Below are 15935 nucleotides of genomic sequence, written 5' to 3' on the forward strand. Positions count from 1 at the left end.
CGATCCCAGGACCCTGGGATCATGACCTGAGCTGAAGGCAGAGGCTTTAACCCGCTGAGCCACCCAGGCGCCCCCACTACATAATTCTTAAAGGGACTATCTGCCAAGATGATCAACCAGTTGTGAATATCTATGCCCCCAATATGGGAGCACCCAATTACATAAGAAAACTATTAATCAAGATAAAGAGTCATATTGATATGAATACAATAATAGTAGGAGATCTTAATACGCCTCTCTCAGAAATAGACAGATCATCAAAGCAGAAAATTAATAAAGAAATAAGAGTATTGAATGAAACATTGGACCAGATGGACCTCATAGACATATACAGAACATTCCACCCTAAAACAACAGAATACTCATTGTTCTCAAGTGCATATGGAACCTTCTCCAAAATAGACCACATACTGGGTCACAAAGCAGGACTCAACCGATACCAAAAGACTGACATTATTCCCTGCATATTCTCCGATCACAATGCTTTGAAACTGGAACTCAATCACAAGGAAAAGTTCAGAAGGAACTCAAACACCTGGAAGCTAAAGACCACCTTGCTTCAGAATGCTTGGATCAACCAGGAGATCAAAGATGAACTTAAACAATTCATGGAAACCAATGAGAATGAAGACACTTCGGTCCAAAATCTATGGGATACAGCAAAGGCGGTTCTAAGGGGGGAAATACATAGCCATCCAAGCAGCCCTCAAAAAAATTGAAAAATCCAGAATACACCAGCTGTCTCTACACCTTAAAGAACTGGAGAATCAACAACAAATCAAACCAACTCCACATGCAAGAAGGGAAATAATCAAGATTAGAGCAGAGATCAATGAGGTAGAAATGAGAGATACAGTAGAACGTATCAATGAAACTAGAAGCTGGTTTTTTGAAAGAATCAATAAGATCGATAAACCATTGACCACACTAATCCAAAAGAAAAGAGAGAAAGCCCAAATTAATAAAATTATGAATGAAAAGGGAGAGATCACAACTAACACCAAGGAAATAGAAACAATCATCAGAAATTATTACCAACTGTTATATGCCAATAAGCTAAGCAACCTAGATGAAATGGATGCATTCCTGGAAAACTACAAACTCCCAAAATTGAACCAGGAAGAAATTGACAACCTGAATAGACTGATATCTAGTAACAAGATTGAAGCAGTGATCAAAAACCTCCCAAAAAACAAGAGCCCAGGACCTGACGGATTCCCTGGGGAATTCTACCAAACTTTCAAAGCAGAAATAACACCAATTCTCCTGAAGCTGTTCCAAAAAATTGAAGCAGAAGGACAACTTCCAGACTCTTTTTATGAAGCCAGCATTACCCTGATCCCCAAACCAGGCAAAGACCCTACCAAAAAGGAGAATTTCAGACCAATATCACTGATGAATATGGATGCAAAGATTCTCAACAAGATCCTAGCAAACAGGATCCAGCAGCACATTAAAAAGATTATCCACCAGGACCAGGTGGGATTCATCCCTGGGTTGCAAGTGGGTTCAACATTCGCAAATCAATCAATGTGATAGAACAAATCTATAAGAGAAGAGAGAAGAACCACATGGTCCTCTCAATTGATGCAGAAAAAGCATTTGACAAAATCCAGCATCCGTTCCTGATGAAAACGCTTCAAAGTATAGGGATAGAGGGAACATTCCTGAACTTCATAAAATCTATCTATGAAAGACCCACAGCAAATATCATCTTCAATGGGAAAAAGCTTGCAGCCTTCCCGTTGAGATCAGGAACACGACAAGGATGCCCACTCTCACCACTCTTGTTCAACATAGTATTAGAAGTTTTAGCAACGTCAATCAGACAACAAAGAGGAATAAAATGTATCCAAATTGGCAAGGAAGAAGTCAAACTCTCTCTCTTCGCAGATGACATGATTCTTTATATGGAAAACCCCAAAGACTCCACCCCCAGACTACTAGAACTCATACAGCAATTCAGTAACGTGACAGGATACAAAGTCAATGTACAGAAATCGGTGGCTTTCTTTTACACTAACAATGAAAATAAAAAAACGGAAATTAGAGAATCGATTCCATTTACTATAGCACCAAGAACCATAAGATATCTGGGAATAAACCTAACCAAAGAGGTAAAGGACCTGTACTTGAGGAACTACAGAACACTCATGAAAGAAATTGAAGAAGACACAAAAAGATGGAAGACTGTTCCATGCTCTTGGATTGGAAGAATAAACATTGTTAAAATGTCTATACTGCCTAGAGCAATCTATACTTTTAATGCCATTCTGATAAAAATTCCACCAGTATTTTTCAAAGAGGTGGAGCAAATAATCCCAAAATTTGTATGGAATCAGAAGAGACTCTGAATTGCTAAGGAAATGTTGAAAAACAAAAACAAAACTGGCGGCATCACGTTACCCGATTTCAAGCTTTACTACAAAGCTGTGATCACCAAGACAGCGTGGTACTGTGGTACTGGCATAAAAACAGACACATAGACCAGTGGAATAGAGTGGAGAGCCCAGATATGGACCCTCAACTCTATGGTGAAATAATCTTCGACAAAACAGGAAAAAATATTCGATGGAAAAAAGACAGTCTCTTCAATAAATGGTGCTGGGAAAACTGGACAGCGATATGTAGAAGAATGAAACTTGGCCATTCTCTTACACCGTACACAAAGACAAACTCGAAATGAATAAAAGACCTCAACGTTAGACAGGAATCTATCAGAATGTTGTCTCAAATGCCATGATTTCATCCTTTTTATGGCTGTGTAACATTCCTCTTTCTATATAGCTATATACACATATATATATATTGAAATACACACACACACAAACACACCATATGTTCTTTATCCATTCATCTATTGATAGACACTTAGGTTGCTTCCGTATCTTGACTATTATAAATGATGTTGCAATAAACACAGGGATACGTATGTCTTTTTTAATTTAAATTCAATTAGCCAATGTAATACATCATTAGTTTTTTATAATATTCAAGGATGTATTAGTTGCATATAACACTCAGTGCTCATCATATCACCCAGATACCCCATCCCCCCATCAAGTATTCCAGAGCCAAGAGTCTCATATGGTTTGTCTCCTTCTCTGATTTCTTCCTATTCAGTTTTCCCTCCCTTCCCCTATTGTCCTCTGCACTATTCCTTATGTTCCATATGTGAGTGAAACCATATGATAAGGGTCTTTCTCTGACTGACTTATTTCACTTAGCATACTACCCTTCAGTTCTATCCATGTAGATGTAAATGCTAGATTTATATATCTTTTTGAACTAGTGTTTTCATTTTGGGGGGGGGGGGGTAAATACCCAGTAGTGGAATTATTGGATAACATGGTGTTTCTGTTTTAAATTTTTTCCTGTTTTCAACAGTGGCTGTACCAATTTACATTCCTACCAACAGTACACAAGTGTTCCTTTTTCTCCACATCCTTGCCAACCCCTGTTATTTACTGTGTTTTTATTTTAGCCATTCTGACAGGTGTAAGGTGGTTATATCATTGTGGTTTTGATTTGCATTTCCCTGACAATTACTGATTCGAGCATCTTTTCATGTGTCTGTTGCCATCTATATGGCCTCTTTAGAAAAATTTCCTCTTCCTACTTTTTATTTATGCTTTTTTTGGTGCTGAGTTGTACATGTATTTCACTTTTAAAGTTAATTCAGTGACCAGAATCTCTTGAACAAGCATCTTTTTATTGGAATTAGTGAGAAAGCTTATGTTTCAGCATTAAAAATAATCTTTGTTCTGTTTTTTTTCCATGGTTTTTGTTCTGTTTTTAATCAATACCTTTAGTTTAAGAATTCTCTTCTAATTATATTTTGCTAAGAATTGGTATAAAATTTTATCAGATGCTTTTCTGTTTCCATTGAGGACCAGGACTCTTTTCTTCCATTTAATAATATATAGTGTCTGTCACATAGGGCATGCAATAAATACATATTGAATAAAAAATAAATTCATTGAAATAGTCATATGGTTTTATTTTTTATTTTTCTGAGTTTTTATTTAAATTACAGTTAGTTAATGTCAGTGTAATATTAGTTTCAGGTGTAAAATTTAGTGATTTAGCAATTAAAACAATACTCATTGCTCTTGACAACAAGTGTATTCCTTAATCCCCATCAACTGTTTCATCTATCTCCCCACCCTCACCCCTCTGGTAACCATCAATTTGTTCTCTATAGTTAAGAGTCTGTTTCTTGGTTGGCCTCTCTCTCTCTTTTTTCTTTTCCCTTTGCTCATTTTTTTTGTTGTTGTTTCTTAAATTCCATATATGAGTGAAATCATATAGTATTTGTCTTTCTCTGGCTGACTTATTTTGCTTAGCATTATACTCTCTAGTTCCAGCTATGTTCTTACAAATGGCAAGATTTCATTTTTTATGGCTCAATAATATTCCATTCTATGTATATACCACATTTTCTTTATCCATTCATCTGTTAATGGGCATTGGGGCCACTTCCATAGTTTGGCTATTGTAAATAATGCTGCAGTAAATATAGCAATGCATGTATCCTTTTGAATTAAGGTTTTTGTATTTTTTGAGTTAATACTCAGTAGTGTGATTACTGGATTATAGGGGATGTCCACTCTTACCACTTGTATTTGCATAGCACTGAAAGTCCTAGCCACAACAATCAGGCAACAAAAAGAAAAAAAAGGGCATCCAAATTGGCAAGGAAGAAGTTAAACTTTTACTATTTGTAGATGACATAGTTCGCTATATAGAAAATCCAAAAGAGTCCACCAAAAAATTGCTAGAATTGATACACAAATTCAGTAAAGTCACAGGATAAAAAAATCAGTGTACAGAATACTGTTGCATTTCTATACACCAATAATGAAGCAGCAGAAAGAGACATCAAGGAATCAATCTCATTTACCATTGCACCAAAACCCATAAGATATATAGGGGAAAAACCTAACCAGAGGTAAAAGATCTGTACTCTGAAAACTATAAAACACTGATGAAAGAAATTGAAGATGACACAAAGAAATGGAAAAACATTCCATGTTTATGGATTAGAAGAACAAATATTGTAAAAATGTTTATACTGCCCAAAGTAATCTATGCATTTAATGCAATCTCTATCAAAATATCACTGGCATTTTTCACAGAGCTAGAACAAAGAATTCTAAATTTTATGTTTTTTTTTTAAATACTAAATTGTATCAGTAGGTGTTCTGGTGTTGAAGAATTTTTGCTTTGATATCACCCTATTTAGGTGGAGTAGTAAAGACTGAATTAGCTTTTTCCAATATTTAACTTAGGAATTTCTCATTTATGTTCATAAATGAGATAGTATAATATTTTTCTTACACTCACCTGGTCTTGTCTTTTCAGCAGTTTTATTGAGATTATGTTTCACACATCACAAGGTCACCTATTCAAAGGATACAATTCAGATCACAGTAGTGAGGTATGGATCAAGTCCCACACCTCATCCTGGGCACCCTCAGGGAAGGGCTGCTGCCAGAGAAGCTTGGGCACTACTGCTGACCTGGAAACACTCAAGCCTGTGTGGTGAGGAGCAAGGCTCTTCTGAAAGCCATAGTAGTAGGTGACCGCTGAGTCACTGGTGGGCAGGTGCTACCCATAGGTGAAGTGGATATGCCATGGAACTTTGGGGCCTTGCCCGAGGCCCAGTGGGACCTGCACAGAGCCAGCCCAGGTATGACTGACATCAGGAAAAAAAACCCTTGTAGGCTTTTGAGCAGAGCCCACCTTGGATGGAGACTCCAAGCATACTGCAAAGTATAGTTGCCTACATTTGCTTCTGTGAGGGGCAGTCTTGTTCTACCGCTCCAAATCCAGGCCCTGATCTTTGCACAATTGAAGACAAAGGATTTGGGCGATAGCCCAAATGAATTGGACTCAATTTTTTTAAACAGGCAATTTCCTGCCACTCATTCCCTTTGAGCTGGGGTACTTAATTGCCACCTTTTGGCTTGAGAGTTTCTAAAAGGCAATTCTGGTCTCAAGCGTATGTGTATATGCCCATAGTTCTGAGGTTCAGCCAATGCTGGACATGGAACAGTCAGTGGCATCAGGGTTGTGTTTTATTTATTTTTATTTATTTATTAATTATTGTCTCTCTCTCTCTGTCTTTTTAAGTTATGTTATGTTAGTCACCATACAGTACATCATTAGTTTTTGATGTCGTGTTCCAAGATTCATTGTTTACATATAATATCCAGTGCTCCATGCCATACATGGAGAATACACCTCCTTAATACCCATTATCAGGCTGACCCATCCCCCCCAACCCCCTCCCCTCTAAAAACCTCAGTTTGTTTCTTGGAGTCCATAGTCTCTCATGTTTGTGTTTTAAATGGTCTTATGCATATGGTGGAAACTTGCATATTTTTAGAATTTTGTAAGCTGTTTTATAATAAATGAGAATCTCTGGAAGGAGAAAACACAAACAAAACCAAGCATACAATTCTGTGGTCTCTAGCACATTCACAGAGTTGTGCAGTCTTTAATACAACCCAATCTCCAAACATTTTCATCACTTCAAATAAATTCAATACCTATGTGCAGTTACTCTCCATTCTCTCCCCCCAGCTCCTGCCATAGGCAGTCACTAATCTACTTTTTGCCTATATTAATTTGTCCTGTCTAGAAATCTGATATTGGCATCACTAGAATGCTTGCTTTCATCTTTGTGTTTTCTTTTTAAAGATTTTATTTATTTATTTGACAGAGAGAAACACACAGCGAGAGGGGGAACACAAACGGGGAGTGGGAGAGGGAGAAGCAGGCTTCCCACTGAGCAGGGATGCGGGGCTCCATCCCAGGACCCTGGGATCATGGCTTGAGCCAAAGGCAGACGCTTAACCAACTGAGCAACCCAGGTGCCCCTCATCTTTGTATTTTCTCTTTTTAAAATTTAAATTCCATTAGTTAATATATAGTACATCGTTAGTTTTTGATATAATGTTCAATAATTCATTACGTGCATATAAATCTTTGTATTTTCTTAATATATTTGCATAAAAGAGGAACTATCACTTCCTTGAAGGCTTTATAAAATTTCCTTTAAAATTGTGAGGAATTCTTGTCTTTTCGTTGTTATTAGGGAAGGAATATTTTGAATGCCAATTTAATTCCTTTAATAATTAGTGATATATTTGGGTTTCATATTTATTCATGAATCAATTTTAGTGATTTGTAATTTTTGTCTATTTCCATTTGATTTTTATATTTCATTGGCATTTTGATACTTATAATATTCTAATATTTTTGCAAGCTTTTTCAGCATTCATTTATTTTGAGAATAAAAAAATTTCAAACATACAGCAAAATTGAAAGAATTCTACAGTGAACATCTACATAACCATATCTAAATTTTACTATTAACTTTTTAGTATACATGCCTTATCATCTACTGATCCATCTGTCCATTCATCAATCCAACTTTTTAAGAAACTTTATTTTTTCAGTGTTCCAAGATTCATTGTTTATGCACCACACCCAGTGCTCCATGCAATATGTGCCCTCCTTAATACCCACCACCAGGCTCACCTAACCTACTCCAACCCTCCTCCCCTCCAAAAACCTCAGTTTGTTTCTCAGAGTGTACAGTCTCTCAAGGTTCATCTCCCCTTCTGATTTCCCCTAATTCACTTTTCCTTTCCTTCTCCTAATGTCCTCCGTGTTATGCCTTATGCTCCACAAGTAAGTGAAACCATATGATAATTGACTCTCTCTGCTTGGCTTATTTCACTCAGCATAATCTCCTCCAGTCTCATTCATGTTGATAAAGTTGGGTATTCATCCTTTCTGATGTAAGCATAATATTCCATTGTATATATGGACCATATCTTCTTTATCCATTCATCTGCTGAAGGGCATCTTGGCTCTTTCCACAGTTTGGCAACTGTGGCCATTGCTATTATGAACATTGGGACACAGATGGCCCTTCTTTTCACTACATCTGTATCTTTGGGGTAAATACCCAGTAGTGCAATTCCAGGGTCATAGGGTAGCTCTATTTTTAATTTCTTAAGGAATCTCCACACTGTTTTCCAAAGTGGCTGCACCAACTTGCATTCCCACCAACAGTGTAAGAGGGTTCCCCTTTCTCCACATCCTCTCCAGCACATGTTTTTACTGTCTTGTTAATTTTGGTCATTCTAACTGATGTAAGGTGGTATCTCAATGTGGTTTGGATTTGAATCTTCCTGATGGCTAATGATGATGAAGATTTTTTCATGTGTCTGATAGCCATTTGTATGTCTTCATTGGAGAAGTATCTGTTCATGTCTTTTGCCCATTTTTTGGTGTGATTATATGTTTTTTTGAGGGTTGAGTTTGACGAGTTCTTTATAGATCTTGGATACCTGCCTTTTGTCTGTAGTGTCATTTGCAAATATCTTTCCCCATCCTGTGGGTTGCCTCTTTGTTTTGTTGACTGTTTCCTTTGCCGTGCAGAAGGTTTTCAATCCACCTTTTGTTTTTCATTTTATTTATTTTTTCAGTGTAACAGTATTCATTCTTTTTGCACAACACCCAGTGCTCCATGCAAAACGTGCCCTCCCCATTACCCACCACCTGTTCCCCCAACCTCCCACCCCTGACCCTTCAAAACCCTCAGGTTGCCCCAACCTCCCACCCCTGACCCTTCAAAACCCTCAGGTTGTTTTTCAGAGTCCATAGTCTCTTATGGTTCGCCTCCCCTCCCCAATGTCCATAGCCCGCTCCCCCTCTCCCAATCCCACCTCCCCCCAGCAACCCCCAGTTTGTTTTGTGAGATTAAGAGTCATTTATGGTTTGTCTCCCTCCCAATCCCATCTTGTTTCATTTATTCTTCTCCTATCCCCCTACCCCCCCATGTTGCTTCTCCATGTCCTCATATCAGGGAGATCATATGATAGTTGTCTTTCTCCGATTGACTTATTTCACTAAGCATGATACGCTCTAGTTCCATCCACGTCGTCACAAATGACATGATTTCATTTCTTTTGATGGCTGCATAGTATTCCATTGTGTATATATACCACCTCTTCTTTATCCATTCATCTGTTGATGGACATCTAGGTTCTTTCCATAGTCTGGCTATTGTAGACATTGCTGCTATAAACATTCGGGTACACGTGCCCCTTCGGATCACTATGTTTGTATCTTTAGGGTAAATACCCAGTAGTGCAATTGCTGGGTCATAGGGTAGTTCTATTTTCAACATTTTGAGGAACCTCCATGCTGTTTTCCAGAGTGGTTGCACCAGCTTGCATTCCCACCAACAGTGGAGGAGGGTTCCCCTTTCTCCACATCCTCGCCAGCATCTGTCATTTCCTGACTTGTTAATTTTAGCCATTCTGACTGGTGTGAGGTGATATCTCATTGTGGTTTTGATTTGTATTTCTCTGATGCCGAGTGACGTGGAGCACTTTTTCATGTGTCTGTTGGCCATCTGGATGTCTTCTTTGCAGAAATGTCTGTTCATGTCCTCTGCCCATTTCTCGATTGGATTGTTTGTTCTTTGGGTGTTGAGTTTGCTAAGTTCCTTATAGATTTTGGATACTAGCCCTTTATCTGATATGTCGTTTGCAAATATCTTCTCCCATTCTGTCAGTTGTCTTTTGGTTTTGTTAACTGTTTCCTTTGCTGTGCAAAAGCTTTTGATCTTGATGAAATCCCAATAGTTCATTTTTGCCCTTGCTTCCCTTGCCTTTGCCGTTGTTCCTAGGAAGATGTTGCTACGGCTGAGGTCGAAGAGGTTGCTGCCTGCATTCTCCTCAAGGATTTTGATGGATTCCTTTCTCACATTGAGGTCCTTCATCCATTTGGAGTCTATTTTCGTGTGTGGTGTAAGGAAGTGGTCCAATTTCATTTTTCTGTATGTGGCTGTCCAATTTTCCCAGCACCATTTATTGAAGAGGCTGTCTTTTTTCCATTGGACATTTTTCCCTGCTTTGTCGAAGATTAGTTGACCATAGAGTTGAGGGTCGATTTCTGGGCTCTCTATTCTGTTCCACTGATCTATGTGTCTGTTTTTGTGCCAGTACCATGCTGTCTTGATGATGACAGCTTTGTAATAGAGCTTGAAGTCCGGAATTGTGATGCCACCAACTTTGGCTTTGTTCTTCAATATTCCTTTGGCTATTCGAGGTCTTTTCTGGTTCCATATAAATTTTAGGATTATTTGTTCCATTTCTTTGAAAAAAATGGATGGTATTTTGATAGGGATTGCATTAAATGTGTAGATTGCTTTAGGTAGCATAGACATTTTCACATTTAAAGAAGAACTAATTCCTATTCTCTTGAAACTGTTCCAAAAAATAGAAACGGAAGGAAAACTTCCAAACTCATTTTATGAGGCCAACATCACCTTGATCCCAAAACCAGACAAGGATCCCACCAAAAAAGAGAACTACAGACCAATATCCTTGATGAACACAGATGCAAAAATTCTCGCCAAAATACTAGCCAATAGGATTCAACGGTACATTAAAAGGATTATTCACCACGATCAAGTGGGATTTATTCCAGGGCTGCAGGGTTGGTTCAACATCTGCAAATCAATCAATGTGATAGAACACATTAATAAAAGAAAGAACAAGAACCATATGATACTCTCAATAGATGCTGAAAAAGCATTTGACAAAGTACAGCATCCCTTCCTGATCAAAACTCTTCATCAAGGATATTGGTCTGTAGTTCTCTTTTTTGGTGGGATCCTTGTCTGGTTTGGGGATCAAGGTGATGCTGGCCTCATAAAATGAGTTTGGAAGTTTTCCTTCCATTTCTATTTTTTGGAACAGTTTCAGGAGAATAGGAATGAGTTCTTCTTTAAATGTTTGGTAGAATTCCCCTGGGAAGCCGTCTGGCCCTGGGCTTTTGTTTGTTTGGAGATTTTTGATGACTGTTTCAATCTCCTTACTGGTTATGGGCCTGTTCAGGTTTTCTATTTCTTCCTGGTTCAGTTGTGGTAGTTTATATGTCTCTAGGAATGCATCCATTTCTTCCAGATTGTCCAATTTGTTGGCATAGAGTTGCTCATAGTATGTTCTTATAATTGTCTGTATTTCTTTGGTGTTAGTTGTGATCTCTCCTCTTTCATTCATGATTTTATTGATTTGGGTCCTTTCTCTTTTCTTTTTGATGAGTCTGGCCAGGGGTTTATCAATCTTATTGATTCTTTCAAAGAACCAGCTCCTAGTTTCATTGATTTTTTCTATTGTTTTTTTGGTTTCTATTTCATTGATTTCTGCTCTGATCTTTATGATTTCTCTTCTCCTGCTGGGTTTAGGGTTTCTTTCTTGTTCTTTCTCCAGCTCCTTTACGCGTAGGGTTAGGTTGTGTACTTGGGACCTTTCTTGTTTCTTGAGAAAGGCTTGTACCGCTATATATTTTCCTCTCAGGACTGCCTTTGCTGTGTCCCACAGATTTTGAACTGTTGTGTTTTCATTATCATTTGTTTCCATGAATTTTTTCAATTCTTCTTTAATTTCCTGGTTAACCCATTCATTCTTTAGAAGGATGCTGTTTAGTCTCCATGTATTTGGGTTCTTTCCAGCTTTCCTCTTGTGATTGAGTTCTAGCTTCAGAGCATTGTGGTCTGAAAATATGCAGGGAATAATCCTAATCTTTTGATACCGGTTGAGACCTGATTTGTGACCCAGGATGTGATCTATTCTGGAAAAGGTTCCATGTGCACTAGAGAAGAATGTGTATTCTGTTGCTTTGGGATGAAATGTTCTGAATATATCTGTGATGTCCATCTGGTCCAGTGTGTCATTTAAGGCCTTTATTTCCTTGTTGATCTTTTGCTTGGATGATCTGTCCATTTCAGTGAGGGGAGTGTTAATGTCCCCTACTATTATTGTATTATTATTGATGTGTTTCTTTGATTTTGTTATTAATTGGTTGATATAGTTGGCTGCTCCCATGTTAGGGGCATAGATATTTAAAATTGTTAGATCTTCTTGTTGGACAGACCCTTTGAGTAGGATATAGTGTCCTTCCTCATCTCTTATTATAGTCTTTGGCTTAAAATCTAATTGATCTGATATAAGGATTGCCACCCCAGCTTTCTTCATAAGTGAAACCATATGATACTTGACTCTCTCTGCTTGACTTATTTCACTCAGCATAATCCCTTCCAGTCCCGTCCATGTTGCTACAAAATTTGGGTATTCATTCTTTCTGATGGAGGCATAATACTCCATCGTGTATATGGACCACATCTTCCTTATCCATTCGTCCATTGAAGGGCATCTGGGTTCTTTCCACAGTTTGGCGACCGTGGCCATTGCTGCAATAAACATTGGGGTACAGATGGCCCTTCTTTTCACTACATCTGTATCTTTGGGGTAAATACCCAGTAGTGCAATTGAAGGGCCATAGGGAAGCTCTATTTTTAATTTCTTAAGGAATCTCCACACTGTTCTCCAAAGTGGCTGCACCAACTTGCATTCCCACCAACAGTGTAAGAGGGTTCCCCTTTCTCCACATCCTCTCCAACACACATCCTCTCCTTGCTAATTTTGGCCATTCTAACTGGTGTAAGGTAGTATCTCAATGTGGTTTTAATTTGAATCTCCCTGATGACTAGTGATGATGAACATTTTTTCATGTGTCTGATAGCCATTTTTATGTTCTCATTGGAGAAGTGTCTGTTCATATCTTCTGCCCATTTTTTGATATGATTATCTGTTTTGTGTGTGTTGAGTTTGAGGAGTTCTTTATAGATCCTGGATATCAACCTTTTGTCTGTACTGTCATTTGCAAATATCTCCTCCCATTCCGTGGGTTGCCTCTTTGTTTTGTTGACTGTTTCCTTTGCTGTGAAGAAGCTTTTGATCTTGATGAAGCCAACTTTCCTGAGGCACAATTTGTTTATAATAACTGTATAATTTGATAAACTTTGACATATATATGTGTGTATTTGTGACCACATTACAAATATTTCCTTATGCTGCTTTGTTATCCTTCCCTCTTCCCTTCCTTCTTATCTTCCCCTTCCCTGGCCAAAATTCCAATAATCTACAAATTTTGTTATTTCAGGATCACCTTCAAATGACTGATTTTGTTTTTACTCATTATGGGTTGCACTTTACTTTCTCTTTACATGCCTCAGAGTTTTATATTGTGATATTATGATATCAGATATGATGAATTTTACCCTGCCACATGCTTGGTATTTTTTGAATTCCTAAAAGCATTACTGAGCTTCATTCTGGGAGCAGTTAGATTACTTTCAGCTCTTGTTAGATAAAACCAGAATGGTATTTAATCAAGTATTTTGTTGTTATTGTTTAATCAAGTTTTAATTTTCCTTACCATTGAGACAATACCCTACTGAGTACTCTTAACTGATCGGGGAAGAAATCACAAAGGACCAGTGAAGGCAATTGCCAGATAGATAATTGCATAGAGGAGTAGAGAAAGGGGGGTGGGGGAACAAAGCAAACTAATAAAACCCAAACTGAAATCAGTCTGCGACAGAAATCTGTTGCATTTCTATACATTAATAATGATGCAAACAGAAAGAGAAATTAAGAAAACAATCCCATTTGCAATTGTACAAAAATTAATAGAATACCTAGGAATAAACTTAACCAATGTTCTGTACTCTGAAAACTATAAAACATTGATGAAACAAATTGAAGGTGACACAAAGAAATGGAAAGGCATCCCATGCTCATGGGTTGGAAGAATGATATTGTTAAAATGTTTGTACTACCAGAAACCATCTACAGATTGAAAGCAATCTCTACCAAGGTACCAAAAGAATTTTTCACAGAAGTAGAAAAAACAATCCTAAAATTTGTATGAAACCACAAAAGACTCTGAATAGCCAAAGCAACCTCGAGAAAGAAAAACAAAACTGGAGGTGGATCACAATTCAGACTTGAAGTTAGATTACAAAGCTATAGTAATCAAACCAGTATGGTACTGGCACAAAAGAAGGCACACAGGTCAATGGAACAGAATAGAAAATCTGGACATAAACCATAATTATATGGTCGATTAATCTTTCACAAAGGAGGAAATAATGAACAATGGGGAAAAGACAGTCTCTTCAATAAATGGTGTTGGAAAAATTGGACAGCTACATACAAAAGAATGAAATTGGACAATTTCTTGTGCCATACACAAAAATAAATTCAAAATGGATTAAAGACCTGCATGTGAGACCTGAAACCGTAAATATTCTTGAAGAGAGCACAGGCATCAATTACTTTTACATTGGCTGTAGCAACATCTTTGTAAATTTGTCTCCTGAAATAAGACAAGTAAAAGTGAGAATAAACTATTGGGACTACATCAAAATAACAAGATTCTACACAGCAAAGGATACAATCAACACAACTCAAGGACAAGCTATTAAATGGGAGAAGATGTTTGAAAATGACATATCAGAAAAGGAGCTAGTATCCAAAATACATAAAGAATTTATTAAATCCACACCCCCAAACCCAATAATCCAATTAAAAATGGGCATAAACAGCCATTTCTCCAAGGAAGACATACAAATGGTCAACAGACACATGAAAAAAATGCTCCACATCACTTGGCATCAGAGAAATAAAAATCAAAACCACAATGAGATAACACCTCACACCCGTCAGAATGGCTAAAGTTACAAGTCAGGAAACAACAAATATTGGCAAGGATGGGGAGAAAGGGGAACCATCTTGCACTGTTGGTGGGAATGGAAACTGGTACAGCCACTCTGGAAAGCAGTATGGAGGTTCCTCAAGAAGCTAAAAATAGAGCTATCCTACAACTCAGCAATTGCACTACTAGGTATTTACCCCAAAGATACAAATATGATGATCTGAAACACACATGCACAATGGAATATTAGTCATCATAAAGGATGAATATTTACCATTTACATCCACATGGATGCAACGGGAGGGTATTATGCTAAGCGAAATAAATCAATCAGAGAAAGACAATTAGTATATGGTTTCATTCTTATGTGAAATATAAGAAACAGTGCAGAGGATCAGGAAGGGAGGGAAAACTGAGTGGGAAGTGATCAGAGAGGGAGAAAAACTCTTAACTATAGGAAATAAACTGAGGGTTTCTGGAGGGGAGGTGGGTAGGTGGATGGGGTAATTGGGTGATGGGATTAAGGAAGGCATGTAATGTGATGAGCACTGGGTGTTACATGCAACTGATGGATTATTGAACTCTACATCTGAAACTAATGATGTACTATATGATGGCTAATTGAATTTAAATTAAAAAAAATAGAGTGAAATGATGGGTGACTGGTGAAGAGAGAAATTTCCATTACAGGCCAGAGATGGAGAGCTGGAAAGAGCACCACTTCCATCCATCCAACAAGAAAATAGCTAGACACACTGCGGATTAACAACTGTAACTCCTGAAACCATAAGCAGGTTATAGGGCAAACAGCTAATTTGAAATCTGGAGAGAGACAAATACCTGCATGGGTAACAAGGTGTAACTAGGATAGATACTAAGAAAAGCCATCTAAATTGGTATGAAGAATAAACACAATATTTTTAATGAATTCCTAAAGGCTGAGTGTGGGCTAGTGTGAGAATACAAAACCTCCGTAGGCTGCAGAGGGGTTCACACTATCCTGCAGGCTTTTCCTGTGAGAAATATAAAGGAACAAAGAGTACTCTAAAGAAGCCTCCCTGTGGTAGGGGTAGGGGAGCAGCAGTTGATGCAAAAACTCCGCCTAGACCCTTCTTCTCTATTTCCATTATGGAACAAAAACCTTAACATTAATCTGCATAAAGTATATCATCAAAACCTTTAGTTTGAGGGTAAAATTTCTTTGTACTTTGGGGAATGGAAAAGAGGAAGAAATGTGGAATACAACCCATGAGAAAAGAAAAAGATTTTGTGCTAGACAGAGAAAATACATACATTACCTAGAGAGGTACAAATATAAGAATTACAGCAGCCTCTTGTGGTTGCCA

This window comes from Meles meles, chromosome 7 (assembly GCF_922984935.1).
Source record: "Meles meles chromosome 7, mMelMel3.1 paternal haplotype, whole genome shotgun sequence".
Lineage (NCBI taxonomy): Eukaryota > Metazoa > Chordata > Mammalia > Carnivora > Mustelidae > Meles > Meles meles.